This window comes from Apis florea, unplaced genomic scaffold (genome assembly GCF_048593485.1).
Source record: "Apis florea isolate Af1SG1 unplaced genomic scaffold, ASM4859348v1 contig_6_pilon, whole genome shotgun sequence".
NCBI lineage: Eukaryota > Metazoa > Arthropoda > Insecta > Hymenoptera > Apidae > Apis > Apis florea.
In genome coordinates, this window is record NW_028256877.1 from 1623 (window position 1) to 13922 (window position 12300).

A 12300-nucleotide genomic window follows, 5' to 3' on the forward strand; every position below is an offset into this window, starting at 1 on the left:
AGATTCTTAGGATAGATGTGGAAATAAAGCGTAGTAGATGATAAGAAAGTGTTGTTGTATGTGTTTGTGTGTGAGAATAGATAATTTTGTTGTGATTTATGCGAGTGTGTGCGAGTATTATGTGTGTACAATATAATAGCAAGAATCGATGAAAAATAAAAAATTTCTAATCGAATTTTTCATTTTTTATCGATTTTGACTGTGGTTGTATAAAATATATATGCACGAAAAAGAACTGTAAAAAAATTATTTATAATGTTGAAAATTCGATCCCGTGTGATTTGTGCATGAAAAATTGTTAATTATGAATTATGTGTCTGAAAATAGGAAAAACAGGAATATTAAGAGGGAAATAACAACAAGAGAAATAAAACAAAATATAATTTATTTTTCAAATAAATATACATACAATTTTTACATTTAATTTACATTTAATTTCGATTACATGTATTATTTTACTTACATATTTTCCACATTCTTCAAAAAAAAGGATATTTATTTATCCAATAAATTGCCGCTTCCCAAATCCAAACGTTCCAAAAATTCTTCCGTAAGTCGTCCATAAGACAATCGGTTTTCCCATAAGACAATCCAGAAAGAGGAGGATCTTGCCGATAAAGGGATTTCCAGCGAAAAATTTCGGCGAGGTTCCATCTGCAACACCTGCTTACCGGTGGGACAGAGGTTGAGGCAAGGGGCGATATCCGGCAATTTCGGTAAAAGGGTTCGCCTATATAGGAGGGCGGTGCACCTGGTGACGGCTAAAAGCTATTTTCCCGTAATTCACCAGGCCGTCTCTCCCTGGTTCCGACGATCGTACACGCCAGCAGGCTGTTTCCATCAATTTTCCAGGCGACGCCGGGTCCGTGGCGACCCTGGTTCCGCGGCAATAAGTCGTAACTCAGCCGATTCCGCGTGAGAGGAAGCGGGAGAGAGGCTGACCCAGGATGGCGTGCGTTTACGACACAGGGAGGACGACGACCGCTTTTGGATGAATATTAAATTGCCAAGCATGCTCTGGCTTCGTCAGTTGAATTTGGCAGAACAATACAGACTGATCTTATTACGTTTCGAGTGGTTTGGGACGGTTTCGGATGGTGTGGGATGGAGGAGTATATATGAAATCTGATGATTTAATATATTTCCCCTCTTTTGCGTGAAATCTCTCTCTGAATGCCGTGATTTTGTTGTGTTTGAAGTGGTTCGGGATTGTTTGAATTAAAGATGGATAGCAGGTAAGTTTCATTTTTTGGTATTAGGGATTCTTGTAGATTCTTGTAGATCTTAGAGTGAAGATAAGTAGACAATCCTCTTCTTTCTTTAACACACGAATAATTTAAAATAATTATTATCATTAAAATACGATCTTGAATTTTAATAGGAATAGTAATCTATTCCAGTATTCGTGCAGTATGAAAAATTTAATAAATTTTCAAAACTTGCATTAAATTTCATTCTCGTGCATCATTTCATTAATTTCCACTATTGTACAGATTTTTAAAGTTCAACCAGTGTATCTTTCAAAGAATCACAGCATCAAGCTCAAATGATAATCGCAAAATGATAATCAACTCTGTTAATTGAAGTTACGCATTGCTATTGCTGAAGAAATCCACGAATACGTATATATAATTATCATCATTAGTTTCCAAATGATGGTTAGCTGACGATACGAAAAGTGTTCATTAACGCTTTGAACGTCGAATAGGGTTAGCGAACTTTATTAGTGCGGATGCGCTATAGAACGAGGGTCGCAATGACTTCCTCGTTCTCACTGATCGCTCAACTCGCCTTCTTCCCAAGCAGATCGACTAATTTTCGCACATGACCTCAAACAGTTCATTACGAAGAATTTCATTTTGTATGTATTTATATATATATATTTAAATAGAAATATTCATTTCAATTTTAGTTGCGTTATAATAAATAATAATTTCATTTGATAAATTTTTTCTTTTCGATGATAAGGTTTATGTTAATTTCAGTTTCCATTTCGATATTTGCATATGATAATTGGACTTGGAGATTTTCTTCCAAAACAAAATACATATATAATGAAATAAATCTTCATTTATTTTTCGCCTTTATACTTCCTGTTTTATAAAAATATTAATCCGATAAATTTACAATTCTACCAATTATTTAAATTGATTTTAATTTTTGCTTTTTAGATAAAGAGATTTATGTTAATTTTAGTTTCAATTTTAAATTGATATTTGCATATGATAATTGGGCTCCGATCTAAAGTTAAATACTCATTATAATATTTAATATACGAAGCCTTTATTTATTTCCATTTATTTTGCATTTTCATAAAAACAGTGATTTGCATAAATATCTATTCAGTTACAATTTTAATTATTATTTTTTAAAATCAACAATGAAAGGAAATTAATTATTTAAAAATTTCAAGGAGTCCACTTCAATCACCTGGAAATAATTTAAAAATCATTTAAAAATTTTTAGAATGATTCCATCTTAAAAATAAAATAAAAAAGAATTTTCTTACCTTTAATTCGATATTTATTATTGGCCACGAGCGAATTTTAACGAATTAAAATTGTGGTCTCTTTCCCTTAATCCAAATTTAATTTTCGTTTAATGCGGAAACGAGGGAAAGGGTTGGCAGATCCGTTTCGATGCAAGCGACAAAGCGGAATTAAAAGACAAAAAAGCATAGACCTAATTAAAGTCTGAATCTGCCTCCCTCGAATGGGACACGTTCAACAAAATGTCGGAGGCCATTGTATTGTTTCGTTAACCCCTTCCTCTTCAACGATCCTCCCCCTCCCCACTATTTTTCTTTACTCGTTCGACGAATACGATTTTCTTAATGGAATTCAATTGATTCTCTCGCAAGCCTCATTTTGTTTAATTGTACCGACGATTTCTTATGCAACTCCATTCCATTTTACTTTCTTGTTAGAGTTAACAACTCGAGAAGTTCTTATGAATTCCGCTCGAGAAATTATACGAGAACGATTCGTTGATCTCGTTTCTTTTAAATGTGGAGATTGAACGTGCGAGTGGAGACTTTAAAATTGATAATTGAATATGGAGAAGAATATTAGGATCGTAATAAATATGAATCTTCGTTCTTCGATTACAACGTCAATATTTTTTCCTCGTCAATTAGTGGGATAGCAAACTAAAATAAAAATATTTGTGTTAGTATAATAATACAGTGCGCGGTTTTAATTTGATAATCGAGAAATTGTTCGATTTATCAAAAAAACTACCTTCAAACTTGTTAATTTTCTAATAGCCAATTAAAATAATAAACCTTTTATATTCGGTATTATAATTAATAAATAATTCATTGAATCTTTTAGATTTTGGAAAGAATAGAAAAATAATTCGTTCGAACGAAAACAATTATATTCATCGTTTAATTATTCACGAGTGAACAAAAGATGTTATTATCTAATTACTCAGTTAAACCAATGATATTTCCCTACAAACAACCCCTTCGTCAACACTTTCCTTTCCTTTCTCTTCATCCCGTCTTCGCTTTCCCAACCTTATCCCCGGTAAGGTATAAACCATCCCCTTAAACCTTCGAAATTAATCGCGCAATCCTATTGCGACAAAAGTAAGATCCGACTTCGTGGAACAGTTGAATAGTTCCTCTGTTAATAGGTATCCGCTTAAAACACGTTAATACAAAGCAGATATTCCGTGACAGAAGGCGAGGGAGAAGGGAATGCTAGATTCTGAATTCTAATCGAGGAACAAAGACGAGGTAACCTGCCGCTTCGCAGCCTATTGTCAACGGCGAATGCAAAGAGGAACGAGGAGTAATTATGAATCGCTTAATCACGATTAAATAGTAAAGGATATGCGAAGGAATTTCTATTGACGTTTCTTCGATGTAAGATGTAAACGGATGTAAACTGCAAAATTACTTATACGAATTCGTATTTCAACGAAAAATTGTATTCTGATTTGATGCAAGATTTTTAAAATATCTGTAACTGTAACATACAAAGAATAAGAAATAAAATATATCTTAATAAACACAGATTGAAAAATTAATATTTAATACTTACAGTTTTGCAATCTTCTTTATGAACAGTTAGTGTAAATAATAATCTCGAATCATTTAAAGATCATAAAGTTGTATTAAATCATTAAACTCTTTTTTTCATTAATGAAATGAATTATTATACAAGATGAATTATTATATTTTATCAATGAAGTACAGTCTACTCGTAAATAATATAATCGTTCGTGGTTCATCGTCCATAATATATATATATATTTTATTTTGCGTAACGAGATTAGCCTGCGTTTGTTTTTCTTCAACCTTCGTTATTTCGATTCGAAATTCTTTCTGATCTCATTAATTCCACGCGAAATCCATTAGTCGCGTCGATACACTGGCTATGAAGATAGCAGAAAGGGCGGCAGTCAAAGGCCAGCCGGGTTGGTTTCAATGATATTGAACGAACGTAAAACGCGAACTGCCCTCGAGAGAGAGATCCAATAGAACCAAAGGTTGGAGACGGGGTAGTTGCTCGACGAGCCTTGCCTCCAGCGATATTTTTTTCCCTGATATTTGTCAGAATGAACGATTCTAGGGATCGAAGTACGTCTCGTTCTTCTTTTTTTTTTATGGATTATTAGCTACATACAATATAAAATTAAATTTCGTTGCACGGATATATACGTATAAAATTGTTTAAATTTATAGTATAAGTGGTATGTATAATTGTTTGATATTTTCTGATGAAAGTGTGTTCAAATGTTTGATTTCAATGGAGGAATAAAAAATATGAGAATAGATCCGTTTGTTTCGAAGTAAGAAGAAAAAATAAAAATTCGAATATTGGAAATTGAACGAAGACTTTGTTATTTTAGAATTTTGAAGTATAAAACTTGTTTAAGGGTGTGAAAGAATAAAAGACTCTAAAAGGAAAAATGTAAATTCGAATGATGAGAAATGGTATAAGACGATGAAAGTTCAAATACTTGAAAGAGGAAAAATTTGAATGTTAGAACAGTGGGAGAGTACGAAGATTCAATTGTGAAAATACGAAAAATTCCAACGTTTAAGAAAATGAAAATTAAAATGGTTGAAAGCGTGAGAAAATGAAAATTGAAATACTTGAAAGTGTGGAAGAATGAAAATTCAAATATTAGAAAGTCTGGAATTTTGCAGATTTATCCATTTTCTATTCTACATTCTCCTCTTCTTGATACTTATATACTATATATATTGCAAATTCATTTTATGTTTTCTTTTATAGATATCAACTTAATACGTTCTTCAAATCTTCAAAGAAAAATATATCTTCAATATTTCGTTTCATTTTTCTCTCACAAATAAATGATCGTACGAAAGAAACATGCAGGATAGCAATTTCCATTTTATCCGATAAGTACCTCATTATTACAATAAATCTCACAAATGGGACTAAAAATTAAAATAAAATTCTTTCATTAAAATTTATAAAAAATTCATATTAAATATTACTATATGTTCTTTGAATCTTCCTTCCTTTGAACAATAGTTTTTCACAATTTTTCATTATTCGTGCTTTCCTTTTATTTCTTAAAGAATTATCCAATCTTCACTTCTTTTTTAATTAATTTTATTTTTCCTGAATAATTTTATCTACAAAAATATTAAATTTCTATTAATTTTAAATAAATAAATTTCCAAAGATTATCGATCAAACTGATTTGTATTTTTCTTTTTTTACACGATTCTTTCTCGTTAAAAATAGATGCAGAATTTATGCGACCAATGATGGTTCCAGGACGGGAAATCGGTTAATGGAATGAGCTACGAATGAATTCGAGTCGCGGCAATTGTGTCGATGGTGGTACAATGCTCGTTCAGTCTCATAGTGACTGATTTCTCTGATAGTGTTTGCGTGCATCGGCCGGTAATTGTTAATCGCCAAGTGTCGTGAACGCATTAAATTGATTGCCAAATAAATGGATTATTTTGTTCGGTACAGCTCTGCAATCGTATGGACGACATGGCGAGCGGAATATTTGCGGTGGTGGAAATTTTTCTCCACATGTCGTGTTTAAACGTTGGATTTGTTGAAATTTTTGTGGAATTTAAAATGAAGAGGGAAGGAATTGATTAAAAGTGGTAATAATTTTAAGAAATATCGATAATATTTAGAAATTGGAAATAGTCTCAATCTAGTCTAAAATCAACATTTTACTATAGCTATGTAAATTATGTGAAATGAAATATCGATAAAAACTCGAATAAAAATTTCGAAATATTTTCATTGGAACACACATATAGCTAATATAAGTTGATGAGATGATTATAATTGATACGTGATGATTAATTAATACTTTTTGGATGATGAATAAAATCGATACTATCTAAAATGACTTGTAACAGAAATTTACTTTATAATATCACTTTAATGCATCGTGTTATTAACCGTTCAAAAGTTATAATGATGAAGATACAAGAGATAATTAGTGATATAGAGGCTTGAAATTTTATAATCCATCTCGAGTTACACTTAATGCACTCATTTAAAAGTATCATTGTTAAATGTTTAAAACATTGCAAATATTTTTTATTACTACAGATTTAACGTATTGATTCAATATAATTTATAACAAATTTTTAATCACGAGGTAGGCATCTCTCGTTAATTCAACAACAAATTCATTAAAAAATCACGTCCATAAAATAGAGTTCGCTTGATCGCAATTATTTAAGTGATCAAAGAAATCAATTCTAAAAAAGAAAAGTGACACCAAATAAAGCGACTAAACCTCTTTCAATATTTATGCGCTTTGAAAGCCCCGGTGTTGACAAAAAACTATCCGATAAACTATTAACAAGCCTACGAGGATACACCGTGCACCCTGTTTGCCATTATCGACGTTTCTACGTGGACCCACGCCCGGAGAACAGCAAACTTAATTAGGCGGGTATTAAATTAATTATCGTATAAATATGCTCGACGAGCCAGGTGCTCGACGTTGTTGGTGAAAGTTGTTACCCTTTTCTCTCTAAAAGTTCGGAATTTTGAAGAGGAATGTTGAAAAATCAACCCTCGACGATGACGTTATTACGACTAAAATTATTTCGAGAGAAATGGTATTAATAGGGAAATTGTTGACATTTTCTTTTATATATAAATTTTTCATTGTCAGAATAATCTGTGAGACTTTTTTTTTTCTTATACGTATTTAAATGATTTGTAAAATTTATTATTTTTTAACAAATAAATTGTTTTAAAAAAACAATAAAAACTGCAATATTCTGCAATTAACAATTTTAAATTATAAAATCTTGAATAATAAAATTGATTTTTGTTTGCTTGATATAATTAAAATTATTTTCTCTTTAAAAATGTATCGCTTCGAAGAAACCGTATAAGATTAAAAATTTTATTTCGAATATTATTCAAATCATGATGTTATGACAGCACGTTTAAAAAATTTAAAAAAAATTTAAAGAAAACTACATCCTAAACAATCATTTTCTTTTCTATTTTCAGATAACAATTTCTATAAAATAATAAAATTATTTTGTATCCATCGAATCTTGTAACACAGCGATAATTATTTCTTATTGAAATATGTTACGTTTCAAAGAAAATACGTGTGATTGAAATTTTTTATTGAGGATAATCCTGATATTTGAACAATTAACCACCGTCATACACGTGCCACGTTTATATTTCTATTTTTCTTTTCTATTTTCTCCTTTGATTTCGATCGTGATTCGCAATTTTTCTTCCCAGCCAATTATCAACCATTTCGAAGCTTTGCGCTTGGTGAAAGCAATCGTCGAACGAGCTTTTTTTTCCAATCGTCACCGACGTTCCGTTTTTGTTCGCCTTCGATTGCCATCGATTCGACTGCGATTTCGTTTCGACGACGACGGACAATGACAATAGGAAGAGCTCACTCCCAACCTATTTCCAATCCTCCACCATCCACCATCTTCGCTCAGAGGCCACTGTTTTTAATTGTTAATCACAAAAGCGTCACGTTACGTAGCGAATAAATAAATTTCTGACTGTTCAATCAATTCTACGATTCTCATATTTAACTGATCTCTTTCCCGTTTCGATTTATAAAATATGAAGCGAGAATATTATAAGATAAATTTACTAATTACTATTAAAAAATACGAAATTTACTATTAAAAACTCAAAAAAAGAGTTCAAAGAATCTCCAATTTTTCTCTTCATCTCAAAAATTCTCAATTTCTCCTCAATTCTTCGAAATTCCTTTTCTCAATTCGCGAATTGCAAAGGTGATCTGAAAAAATTGTGGCGTTACTTATAATTTTACAAATCTCAAAGAATTCCCCTAAATTTCTCCCCGCCCTCTCGTAATTTCCCAAACGATGTTCCCTTCGAGTTAGCTCAAACCTGCCCGCAAAAACAGCCACCAATTAAAAGCGGTTCGCGAAGAGTCACGCGCCTCTCCGCCCCTCGAACATCCCCCTCGCTGGGCGACGAAATGAAATTTCCTTCGTTTCCACGGTGGCGAAGGAATCAAGGAGAGGAGGTCGAGGAAAACCGGGCCGCGACTTAAATAATTCAGTCGCGAGGCCTCCGACAACTTCCTCCGCCCTCGGGCACGGTTCCGCTTTCGCCTTTTCGCATTCCCTCCCCCATCTTGTCCCTGAAGGGGACGTGACTCGCCAGGGGTGGAATTCAGATAAGAAAATCCTCGTTTTCCATCCGAGGGATATATATTCACGTGCTGCTGTCGATGAGCGGAAATATCAAATTCGATTTTCGCGGAGACGAGCCACCCTTGTGTCACGCTTATTCTCCGCCTTCATCTACAACCCCTTGGATTACGATCTTCTCTCTTTCTCTTTTTCTTTTTCGATCTACGGAAGATCTCGTGTGAGTGAGAAAGAAATAGAAGAAAAAAATGTATAAATTAAGCTGTTCGATTCGAGGCAGGATATAGTGCTAATTATTTTCTTGAAAGATATTTCAATAATTTAATATTGCGTGTTGAGAAGATGGCAATCGTCTGTGATTACTTTTGGATCGGGATAGTTGTATGTATTATTGTTTAGGTTGTGGGTTATATTGGTAGATTCGATAAGATATTCCATATTGTTGTAACGAAACATCCAGTATATTTGACTATCTAATTTTCTCCATCTATTTCGTTTTCTCTGGCGTTGTCATTAATGCGATCTGCGCGAGAACTGGCGAGCGTGATGGAAATTTCAACGTGTCGGGAAGCAGTCGATTCTGGTACGATGGCTGGGGTCGATGAAACGGAGAACATCATTTCCCTGTGAATACAAATAATACCGGGAGACGTCGAGTACATGGGCCCTTCGTTTGCCGTGAAAAGAGATGGAGGATGTGGTGTTTGCCTGTGAAAATTTATCGAGAATCACAATGGTTTTTGATCGATTGACTTGATATTGTTTGGGTTTGTTGAATTCGATTCAAATGTATCAATACTGCAAATATTTGTTGCCAGATGAAAATGACAGAAGAAATTTTTTTTATTTTGAGATGGCTTGAGAGAAATTAGGGTGGTTTTTTGATTAATTGGTTATCGCGTTATTTGAACTTGCTGAGAAGAGTTTTCATCAAATTGTTGCCAATTTATAATATAATCATAGTTATTATAATATATCATAGAAAGCCATTATAGAATATATCATAGAATCCATTATAGAAAGAAAGTCCATTTTATACTTCAAATTATATTTGCTGTAATAATATATAAAATATTTCCTTCTTTTTCATAAATAATCTTAGAATATAAATGCTGTGCTTGATTTTTATAAAATGTACCGGTTAAAAAGTAAATTTCTAAAGAAAACTCCATCTCATACTAGAAAATCTAGTTTCGTGAAGAAATTTCTTAGTAACATAGTTTCTCGATACAGTTTAATGTAACTTTCAATTACAGCATGTCAGTAGTTTAATTCAATTTTCCCAGCCACGCGTCTTCGAATGCTCCCAAAACTTGTTTCCACATCGATAACCTTCCAATCAATTACAAACACCAACTCGTACACCTTCTTCGAAATTCCACAACGCAATCCCAATCTTAATCCTATCAACAATTCTTCCATACCCCCCAACCCTCTTATATAAGCACTTCGCTTCATCATTCGATCGATTGAAGATTTAAATTGGAATTCCATCAGGTTTCCCGCCATTCCAGCCTCCATTTTCGTTCCAGTTGCGCTAAGAATTCATGAATAGTTGAAACAGCATATTCACAAACAATTATAATCGAAACAAGTTTCCAGAAAAATTCGTGGTTAAGGATTTTCAAGGAATAACGAGATTCGAACAAAAAATAAATTGATGTTAATAGATTGTATTCAATGAGGAAGAATATTATAAGTAAAAATATAAATCTTTCATTATATTAGTGATAATCTATTTTTGATTATTGCAATTGTTACAATTATTTAATTTTAATAATCACCAATCATTTCTTTTCTATATTACATTGTCTATGTATTATAAAATTATCAGTAGTATGGAATTGTTATTAGTATGGATTCATTATCATTTATCATTAATATCAAATCGTTATTATTATTGAATTATGGATAATATTATTAACGAGGAATCTTCAAGATATATTTAATATATGGAAAAATTACCAATACCGAGTTTTGATTAATCTGAAATTATTACTATTATTAGGCCCAGATTATTATTATCGAGTTATATATAACCAATATCGAACCACAGTCAATATTCAGTTGCAATCAATATCGAATCATCGTCAATATTAAAACGTCATCAATATCAAATAATCGTCTATATTGAGTCCAATATCATTCCATTCTGCACAATGCTATTATTCCCATGCACAATGAATCAAATAACAAAGAATTATTCAATAGAATAATTACTTAAAAAGTTAGAGTATTGCTAAAATCTTCAATTTAGATATGATTTTAAAAACATCTTTTTGAATTATATTTATAACTTTCTATCTCTCTTTTAAACAATTGCATATCATATATGAAATAATTTTCCTAACTAATATATTAAATTTTCTTGAAATACCTCGAATGACCAGACACTTTTATCACCAATTTTAAATCTCAAATATTCTATATCTGATGTATAATAATTTTTTCACAAAATTTTTCATGCTGCAGCATAAATCTTACATAAACATTATCCACTTATGAAATATTCCATCTATTTAATTCTACAAACGAAGCTCGAATTTGCATCTTGAATTAATATGGAACGCTTGACTCATCTCGCCCCTCTCAAATGACACAATGGACCTCGTTCTGTCAAGGGTCATATTGTAAGCTCGATGGACCGCGCGACTTTAGATTCGATAGGGATGCACATGTCGCGGATCGTGACGGACAAAGAGCGTGAGGGCGACGAAACCTGTTACCAAACGAAAATTACGCTCACCGAAATTTCTGCAACCCCTGCGGTTGCAATGTGTAATGTGTCGATGATAATTCGCGAGGGTAACGAGATAACAGGATTTTGCATTCATGCTTTGCCTAATTGAATAAGTGATCCATGATGGAGATAAACTTTATTCCGATTTAGTTATATCGTATATTTACGATATAAGTGAGTTCTTCTGTAAATATGTAAAATATTTTATTTTACACTTTCTCACTTTTAATCTTTTAGGAATTTATAAGTTCCTTTATAAATATTTAGTGAAAAAATATCCTTTATTTTATTTCATGATGAGAATATTTTTATTTTTTTGTTTAATTTTTATTCTGTACGTGAGAAGTAGGTTATATTGTTTTTTATTTATTTTTAATCATTCAGAAATTCACGAATGTTCAATAGAATTTGCGGTTAATATAAATTTTAACGCTCGATGTTAATGCATGTTAACATTTTAGATACGAAATATATTTATGGAATGCCGTTCGAATTGCTAGTATTTTCTGTTCAGAAATTATTCGATCTGCGTGAAATAATGGTTCGATAGATGCCTAATAAAATTCTAAACCAACAACAATCGAGAACAAAAATCGATATTAAATATCCAAATAATAAAGCCAAATAATGATTTAGTTTAATTTGAACAATTTTGATCGAAAAAAATAACAAATTTTATATTTCATCTTAAGAAAAGGAATACTTTCATCATATGTAATAATATACATGATGTAATAATACATGGATATAATTTTAAATATTAAAATCTTACACAATTATGTAAAAATGTAACTTGAAAAGTATCTAAATATTGATGTGGAATGTTTAAATATATCCATTTCAAATTTTGAGAGGAAGTAATGTACTTTATTTACAATATAACTGAATGATATATAACGACACAATAAAAATTGTCTATGATAAT

The 12300-nt window shown here is 31.7% G+C and overlaps 1 long non-coding RNA gene across 1 annotated transcript in view; it reads right to left on the reverse strand.

Moving 5' to 3' along the window:
- Window positions 1-368: 368 nt before the first annotated feature.
- Window positions 369-12300, reverse strand: part of LOC147656080 (uncharacterized) — a 95022-nt gene continuing 83090 nt past the window's right edge. Inside the window, exon 2 of the long non-coding RNA XR_015295093.1 lies at window positions 369-1318. This is a non-coding gene — a long non-coding RNA (uncharacterized LOC147656080). The remainder of the gene's footprint in view (window positions 1319-12300) is intronic.